The following is a 9026-nucleotide window of genomic DNA, read 5'->3' on the forward strand; positions in this document are numbered from 1 at the left end:
CCCTTAGTCTAGTTCAGTAGGCTACACAATCATGGGGAAGACAGCTGTGACAGATGTCCAGAAGACAGTGATTGACACACTCCACAAGGAGGGTAAGCCACAAAAGGTTATTGCTAAAGAAGCTGGCTGTTCACATAGTACTGTATCCAAGCATATTAATGGAAGGTTGAGTGGAAGGAAAAAGTGTGATTGCCTGAATGCCTTTGAAACACGTTGGATCGCGCTCCTGTTTTGCCCCTTACTGGCTTCCGTAGCCCTCAGCGAGTGACGTCACCCAGCTTTTCCTCGTGTGCGGTTAGTGGATGAAGTAGTTTTACAATTTTTTACAATTTACAACCTCCTCTACCCACCACATCTAATCTGGGCATTACATATTTGGGCACCCCGATCAGACAGCCCTCATATGTCAGGCACTAGCATCACTGTACTACCCTGTCTTGTAGCAGTATTACCTTATTCTAACCTCGCCCGGCATTCACTGATTTTATTCCCTTAGCCAATATTCAGCTACCTATATATACATCCTTGCTGCCCCTCCAGGGTCCACTATCTAAGGAAACTACAAATCCTATCTCCATATGGGAATCCAAAGGCAAGTTAACATTTATAACCCCCCTCACTCTCCCTCCTCTGCGTCCTCCGTGCCTCCTGCCCGCCGGTCCCGGCGTCCCCCTGTGACCCAGGACACTCTGTCTGGTCCCCCTGCATCTCCTGCACCGCTTCCTGCTCTGGTCTCCGGCACATGAGCCTCGCGCATGCGCATTAGGGCACTGCATATCAAAAAGATTGCTCTATATGTCCTCCCGAAACTGGCTCACTCACTCCTGCTGGGCCTACCCTGGTTACGAGTTCATGAATCCGTCGTCAGTTGGCGTTCTGGAGAAATTACCCATTGGGACTCGTCTTGCCACGAGAACTGTCTGCAGTCCGTACAGCCCGTCCATCAGTCTCCAGCAGCGGAGTCCCTACCGCATATTGGTCATTTGTGGACGTTTTCAACAAGAAGGAGGCAGAGATGTTACCGCCACATCGACCCTACGACTGTGCCATTGACTTGCTGCCAGGCACTAACCCTCCTCGTGGACGGATCTATCCCTTGTCCCCTGCTGAGACTCAGGCCATGTCGGACTACATTGCAGACAATCTAGCAAGGGGGTTCATCAGGAGATCCTCGTCTCCTGCAGGAGCAGGGTTTATTTTCGTCAAGAAGAAAGAAGGTGACTTACGCCCTTGCATCGACTACCGGGGCTTGAACCAGATCACCGTAAAGAATAAATATCCTCTACCTCTGATCCCGGAGCTATTCCACCGGCTCAGGGGGGCCCGTATCTTCACCAAGCTAGACATTCGCGGAGCTTACAACCTGGTCCGTATTCGCCTGGGAGACGAATAGAAGACAGAATTCAACACCCGTGACGGGCACTACGAATACTATGTGATGCCCTTCGGTTTCTGTAACGCCCCGGCTGTCTTCCAGGAACTGGTGAACGATGTTTTCAGGGATCTTCTCTACGTCTGTGATGGTCGTATATCTCGACGATATCCTGGTTTATTCCCCGGACTTGCTGACCCACAGAAAAAACGTATGACTCGTTCTGCAAAGGCTCAGGGAGATGTATGCCAAGTACGAAAAGTGTGTCTTTGAACGGTCATCCCTTCCCTTTCTTGGCTACGTGATTACCGACACGGGCCTGCAGATGGATCCCAAGAAGGTGTCTTCTATCCTCAAGTGGCCTCCTCCCTCCGGACTGAAAGCCATCCAACGCTTCCTAGGCTTCGCCAATTATTGCCAGTTCATTCCCCACTTTTCTGCTCTGACGGCGCCTCTCTCAGCCTTGACCAAGAAGGGGGCCAATCCGAAAAACTGGTCACCTGAGGCCGACGCCGCTTTCTGTTCCCTGAAACGGGCGTTTGCCTCCTCTCCCGTTCTCCACAGACCGGAGTTGAACTGACAATTCACCTTGGAGGTGGATGCTTCCTCCTCAGGAGCCGGGGCCTTGCTCATGCAGAAGTCGTCCACCGGGAAGCTGGTCACCTGCGGCTTCTACTCCAAAATATTCTCGGCACCGGAACAACTACACCATTGGTGATCGGGAGCTCCTAGCTGTCAAGTTGGCTCTGGAGGAATGGCGGTACCTGTTGGAGGGTGTGGTATACCCGGTTATTATCTACACCACCCATAAAAACCTGGAGTACCTGCGATCCGCTCGAAGACTCAACCCGCGTCAAGCCCATTGGTCCCTGTTCTTTGCCCGGTTTGACTGCCAACTGCATTTCCGGCCCGCGGACAAGAACATGTGGGCTGATGCCTTGTCCCGGTCCTTCGTTCCCATAGAGCAAGAGGAAGAGACGAACCAGTCCATCATCTGTCCCAGTAAGGTCATCCCGGTGGCTCCCGTCACTCTGGCACAGTTACCCCCTGGGAAGACTTTCGTCACGGAGAACGACAGAATAAAAGTCCTTCAGTGGGGGCATTCTTCGAAAGTGGTCGAACATGCCGGTCAGAAGAAAACGTGGAGCGTTATTGTCTGTCACTATTGGTGGCCGTCTCTCCGTAAGGATGTCATCTCTTTTGTCTCCGCTTGTCCATCGTGTGCCCGGAACAAGACGCCCAAGCACTTGCCCTATGGCCGTCTCCTGCCTCTGCCGATCTTCTCCGTTCCATGGCAACACATTGCCATGGATTTTATCACGGACTTGCCTTTGTCCTCCGGACATACGGTCATCTGGATCGTGGTGGATCGTTTCTCGAAGATGGCTCATTTCATCCCCATGGTCGGACTACCCTCTGCCCAGGAGCTTGCTGATGCCTTCATTCAGCATATCTTCCGGCTGCACGGCTTTCCCTTGCATATCGTGTCCGACAGGGGAACTCAGTTCACCTCGCGCTTCTGGAGGGCGCTCTGTAAACATCTGGGAGTATCTCTGGACATTTCCTCGGCCTACCATCCCCAGTCGAATGGCCAAGTGGAACGTGTCAACCAGGTCCTGACTTCCTTCATTCAACACTATGTCAACGCCCATCATGACGACTGGTCCATGCTTCTCACTTGGGCTGATTTCTCCTATAATCATCACGTCAGTGAATCCTCCTCCAGCTCTCCCTTCTATGTTGTCTACGGTCTTCAGCCTTCCGTTCCATTACCAGTATCCCCGACTTCTCATGTTCCCGCTGCAGATGCCCTGTCCAGGGACTTCTCTAACATATGGAGTACCGTTAAAACCTCCCTTGAACGTGCTTCCACCCAGATGAAAAAACATGTGGACGCCTTGATCCTCTTCTCTTCTCTCCTGGGGGATTTGGTATGGCTTTCCTCCAAATACATCCGGTTGAAGATTCCATCTTACAAGTTGGGTCCGCGGTACATCGGTCCTTTCAAGGTCATCAAAAGGATCAACGAGGTCTCCTACAAACTGCAGCTCCCAGCCACGATGCGGATCCCGAACTCCTTCCACGTCTCCTTGCTCAAGCCAGTCGTTCTTGGTCCCTTCTCCTTTGATGCCGGTACTCCTCCTCCTCCTATTGCTGATGGCGATGTGTACGCGGTAAGAGATATAGTAGCCATGAAGACCGTGCGGGGTAAGCAGTTCTTCCTTGTTGATTGGGAGGGCTACGGCCCCGAGGACCGGTCCTGGGAACCCCGGGAAAACGTTGGCACTCCTCTTATACGCGACTTCTTGTCCCGGTTGTGGGGAGGGGGGTGTGAGGGAGGGGGTACTGTCACGCTCCCTGGGTCCCGGTTCCGTCTGTCACTCACCGCTTCGGTTCCCGGTCCTTCTGCCCGCAGCTGCCCCCATCCTCTGCATCCTGCGACCCAGGACACTCTGTCTGGTCCCCCTGCATCTCCTGCACCACTTCCTGCTCTGGTCTCCGGCACATGAGCCTCGCGCATGCGCATTAGGGCACGCGCGCATTCACTCACCTCTTCTCAAAAGGGCCAGCGTCCCAGAAACAGGATATGGTCAATTACAGGTACAGGGTATATTAGGACTTCCTTTCCATGTGGGCGGTGCCTGATCAACGTGTTCCCATAGCTAGGTGTTCAGGTCCCTCTGTGTCTTGTACCCAGATTAACCCTGTCTCTTCCGCAGAGCCTCTCTGCCATCCTGACCTGGTCCCAGAGTGCCGATTACCCAGGAGGTGTCCCGGTGACTGTTTGCTGAGGATCCTGCCATCTCCGTCAGCGTGAACCCGTCACCTGGACTTTACCTGGAAGCTCCAGCCTGCACGTCCCGCTGGATCCGGACCCGTTGGCTGTGACTACTCGGCACCTGTACCCAGTTCCCTTCATCTGTCCTGCCTCCGGTTCCCGTTGGACTATTAGTCATCCCTCGTGCCAATCTCTGAAGGACCCGTACCCCATACTCCCTGTGTTCCGGCTGCCGTGCATTTAGGCCCTATGGTGGGGTGACCAGACAGTCCCTGTATAGGGGTTAGCTCTTGGTTACCTCTCTGGGGGAGTCCGGTGCACAGTCCCGTGAATCCACCTCCAGGACGTTACAGTGGAATTTGAACCCAGGACCCCAGCACTGCAAGACTACAGTTACTTCACTCTCAATGCCATCCACATATCCAGATTTGCAGTGACCCACTCATTGAAACTCAGAATGTTGGTCAGGTCAACAGTTTGGACGCAGGAGAGAGAACAGCTTGAGGCAGAGAAAAGCAAGGCCTCTGGAGGGATGCTATGGCTCCCCCCAGAGGGGCCGACCGGGTGTCGTGCAGTCTGAGAGAGAGAAGCAGAAGACGACCGAGTGGAGCTGTGAGACAGAGGAGCAAGTCGGTAGCCGGAGGGTGAGCCCCCAACAGCCCCTTCAGGACCGGCGCCAGTCATAGTGCAGAGCCCTCGGTTAGGGGAACCTTCATGGACTCTAACGAATCTGCAGGGAAAGGGGTTTCACATCCCATTGTCCACCACCAAACGTTCCGGGGCACAGCAGCAGATAGACAGGAGCCACGGCTACGGTCGGGTCCATAACAATAGGGAGCCATAAACGAGCTGAAAGAGCCGCCTCTTTTGGTGAGCGGAGCCATGGGAACCGGATCACCAAAAAGAGCCGGACTGCCCATCACTACTTTACAGCGATAACCAGTACTCTGCGGGCGCAGCATACGAACTGTGAGTAAAACACCTGGAACCGCAGCCCCTGTGTGAGAGTCTGATTTGCCAACGACGACACCCCGCACTTCGGCGCCAACGGCCTTTCCCCCGTCCTCCCCATCAGCCCCGGAGAAGAGCGACATCTCTCAGCGGCGGCTAATCCTTGGCCGCGCACCACGGGTGGCGCTGCAAAGCAAACCCCCCCATCTGCCCTTTTCATTCTCTCTTTGCCTGTAGCCGACAGGGCCACGGAGCCGGGTCAGGCCATTCACAGCGACCCCTCAAAACCACTGGCCCGGTGACGAGTTATGCCCTACAGGACCCGTGGGGTGCTACACAAGCGGCTCCGCGTGGTAAAATTTGGCGACTGCGCCGGCGTCTTGAAGACGACATGTCCACCTAGCTGTTTAATGAATTGGCATCTGCTTGAAAAACTTGGCTTTTACTTCCTCCAAAAAATTCTGACTAGACCTGAAATTCAGTGATGCTGAGACTTTTTGTAGCACAACACCTCATAGGATTGTCAGTCTTTTCGGCTGTGCAAATAAAACCTATAAAGGCTGACAGGACAAAGGCCATGCTGGGTTCTATTATATCAGGAGAGGTGAGGAAAGACCGGTGTGCGCCATTGTCCTCTGCTCCCACAGTGTCCTATGACTGCTGTTATCAGGTAACGGCTCCCGGGCTTCCTCTTTATGAAGTGCTGGCGGTGCCGCGGTTCATCCCTTCCTCATCCCGCTGTCCTTCTCCTCCTCCCCTGCCCCCGTCCGTCTCCTCCCCTGTCCCTGTCCGTCCGTCTCCTCCTCCCCAGCAGTGAGGGAGCTGCCGCTGCTATGAAGGGGAGTGTGCGCGGCTCGGGCTGCAGCCTCCCCTCTTCATGCCTATTTTAGTCACGTCTTCCCGGCTGCTCGTCAGCTCCTCAGTGACAAACTTTCCCGGGACGGCCGCTGTCCACAGCCAGGTAAGGAGCGGGAGGACGGCGGGCGCTGAACTTCCACCCGAGCCGCTGTTGTCACGCGTGTCCCCTGACTCCCCCGATGTTTCCCCTGTGTGTATGGCTGAAGTAGTGTCCTGGCTCCCCACTTGTAGGACACAGTGACAAGTGCAGGAGAGGACCTCAGCCCCCACTGTCACTCAGTAACCGGAGAGGAGACGCTGAATATGTCATGAGCTGTGGGGAAACTTTCCACCCACAGCCCACAGAGGAGATGGCTGCTGCTGGAGGCACACACACGGTGGTAGTCTCTTTGGTGCCTAGATGTGAAGTGTCAATTTCACATCATGCTACATCTACATTCCACTAGGAAAAGCACTATAATGTGCTAAAATTGTCCCACAATTGCCCACTAAGCCTCTAATGTCACTTTGTGTATGTATACAGTACTGTGCAAAAAATTTAGGAAGGGCGAGGTGTGTGACCCCACCCATTGCCATCAAAGCAGCATCAATGCATCAGTTCTTCTCGGCACACTTCCACGGTTATTGAAGGACGTCGCCAAGGAGGTTGTTCCAAACATCTTGGAGATCTAACCACAGATCTAGTGTGGATGTTGCTTACGCCTCTTGTAATCCCAAACAGACTGATGATGTTGAGATCCGGACTCTGTGGAGGCCATAGTGTCACTTCCAGGATTCATCATTATTTTTAATTGGCTCATTGGCTGTATCTTTGGAGTCATTGTCTTGCTGCTGAATTTTTTCTTAGATCCTAGTGATGAGTGAGCACTCGTATCGAGTACCCGAGCATGGTAGTTCTCACTCAACACTAGTTACGAATACCGAGCACCTGAGCATGGCAGTGCTCCCTCATTACTACTCGTTGTGAGTACCGAGCATCCGAGCATGGTATTGCTCGCTCATCATTACTTGTTATGAGTACTAGGCACTCGAGCATGGTAGTGCTCACTCATCACTAAATAAAATGCCTCTGATGGTATTGCATGATAGGATGGATAAATATCTACCTTCATAAGATTAGTATCTTTTCATAGGCCAAGATGCCGAATTATTTAAATTGTCATTGAGAACTGTATAAGGGTGTGTTACCATTGTCTTTTTGTGTATAAAGTGTTTTTATTTGATTTTCAAAGTTTATGAACCAACATTTAAGGGGGGGAGTGGCTTGTGCCTGATACAACGGATCCGTCGCAGATTGTGTAAAAACTGATGCAACGGATCTAGCAAAAAACGGATTCGTTTTTTTTTTGTTTTTTTTTCATGCCAAAGGGAGAGAGAGAGAAATCCATCATTACCGCACACACCGGCACTACCACCCCCATCATCACCACACACACACCGGCACTACCACCCCCATCATCACCACACACACATCGGCACTACCGCCCCCATCATCACCGCACACACTCAGGCACTACCGCCCCCACTATCACCGCGCACACTCAGGCACTACCGCCCCCATCATCACCGCACACAATCAGGCACTACCGCCCCCATCATCACCGCACACACGCAGGCATTACCGCCTCAATCATCACCGCACACACGCAGGCACTACCGCCCCCATCATCACCGCACACACTCAGGCACTACCGCCCCCACTATCACCGCACACACTCAGGCACTACCGCCCCTATCATCACCGCACACACACCGGCACTACCACCCCCATCATCACCACACACACACCGGCACTACCACCCCCATCATCACCACACACACACCGGCACTACCACCCCCATCATCACCACACACACATCGGCACTACCGCCCCCATCATCACCGCACACACTCAGGCACTACCGCCCCCACTATCACCGCGCACACTCAGGCACTACCGCCCCCATCATCACCGCACACAATCAGGCACTACCGCCCCCATCATCACCGCACACACGCAGGCATTACCGCCTCAATCATCACCGCACACACGCAGGCACTACCGCCCCCATCATCACCGCACACACTCAGGCACTACCGCCCCCACTATCACCGCACACACTCAGGCACTACCGCCCCTATCATCACCGCACACACACCGGCACTACCACCCCCATCATCACCACACACACACCGGCACTACCACCCCCATCATCACCACACACACATCGGCACTACCGCCCCCATCATCACCGCACACACTCAGGCACTACCGCCCCCACTATCACCGCACACACACCGGCACTACCACCCCCATCATCACCACACACACACCGGCACTACCACCCCCATCATCACCACACACACATCGGCACTACCGCCCCCATCATCACCGCACACAATCAGGCACTACCGCCCCCATCATCACCGCACACACGCAGGCATTACCGCCTCAATCATCACCGCACACACGCAGGCACTACCGCCCCCATCATCACCGCACACACTCAGGCACTACCGCCCCCACTATCACCACACACACTCAGGCACTACCGCCCCCATCATCACCGCACACACACCGGCACTACCACCCCCATCATCACCACACACACACCGGCACTACCACCCCCATCATCACCGCACACACTCAGGCACTACCGCCCCCACTATCACCGCACACACTCAGGCACTACCGCCCCCATCATAACCGCACACATGCAGGCACTACCGCCCCCATCATCACCGCACACATGCAGGCACTACCGCCTCCATCATCACCGCACACATGCAGGCACTACCGCCCCCATCATCACGGCACACACACCGGCACTACCGCACCCATAATCACCGCACACGCAGGCACTACCACCCCCATCATCACCGCACACACGCAGGCACTACCGCCCCCTTCATTACCGCACACACGCAGGCACTACCGCCCCTATCATCACCGCGCACACGCAGGCACTACCGCCCCTATCATCACCGCGCACACGCAGGCACTATCGCCCATATCATCACCGCACACACACCGGCACTACCTGAGTGACGTCACCGCTGACAACACGACTCACTTCAGTTGCTCCG

The 9026-nt window shown here is 54.5% G+C and overlaps 1 protein-coding gene across 3 annotated transcripts in view; it reads left to right on the forward strand.

Moving 5' to 3' along the window:
* The first annotated feature begins 5870 nt into the window (after window positions 1-5870).
* Window positions 5871-9026, forward strand: part of POPDC1 (popeye domain cAMP effector 1) — a 186861-nt gene continuing 183705 nt past the window's right edge. The window contains exon 1 of one of the 3 annotated variants that reach the window (XM_075340087.1): window positions 5871-6063. The gene's annotated coding sequence lies outside the window, so the exon portion shown is untranslated. The remainder of the gene's footprint in view (window positions 6064-9026) is intronic. The other 2 variants (XM_075340086.1, XM_075340084.1) reach the window with 2 other exon arrangements.

This window comes from Anomaloglossus baeobatrachus, chromosome 3 (assembly GCF_048569485.1).
Source record: "Anomaloglossus baeobatrachus isolate aAnoBae1 chromosome 3, aAnoBae1.hap1, whole genome shotgun sequence".
Taxonomy (NCBI): Eukaryota; Metazoa; Chordata; class Amphibia; order Anura; family Aromobatidae; genus Anomaloglossus; species Anomaloglossus baeobatrachus.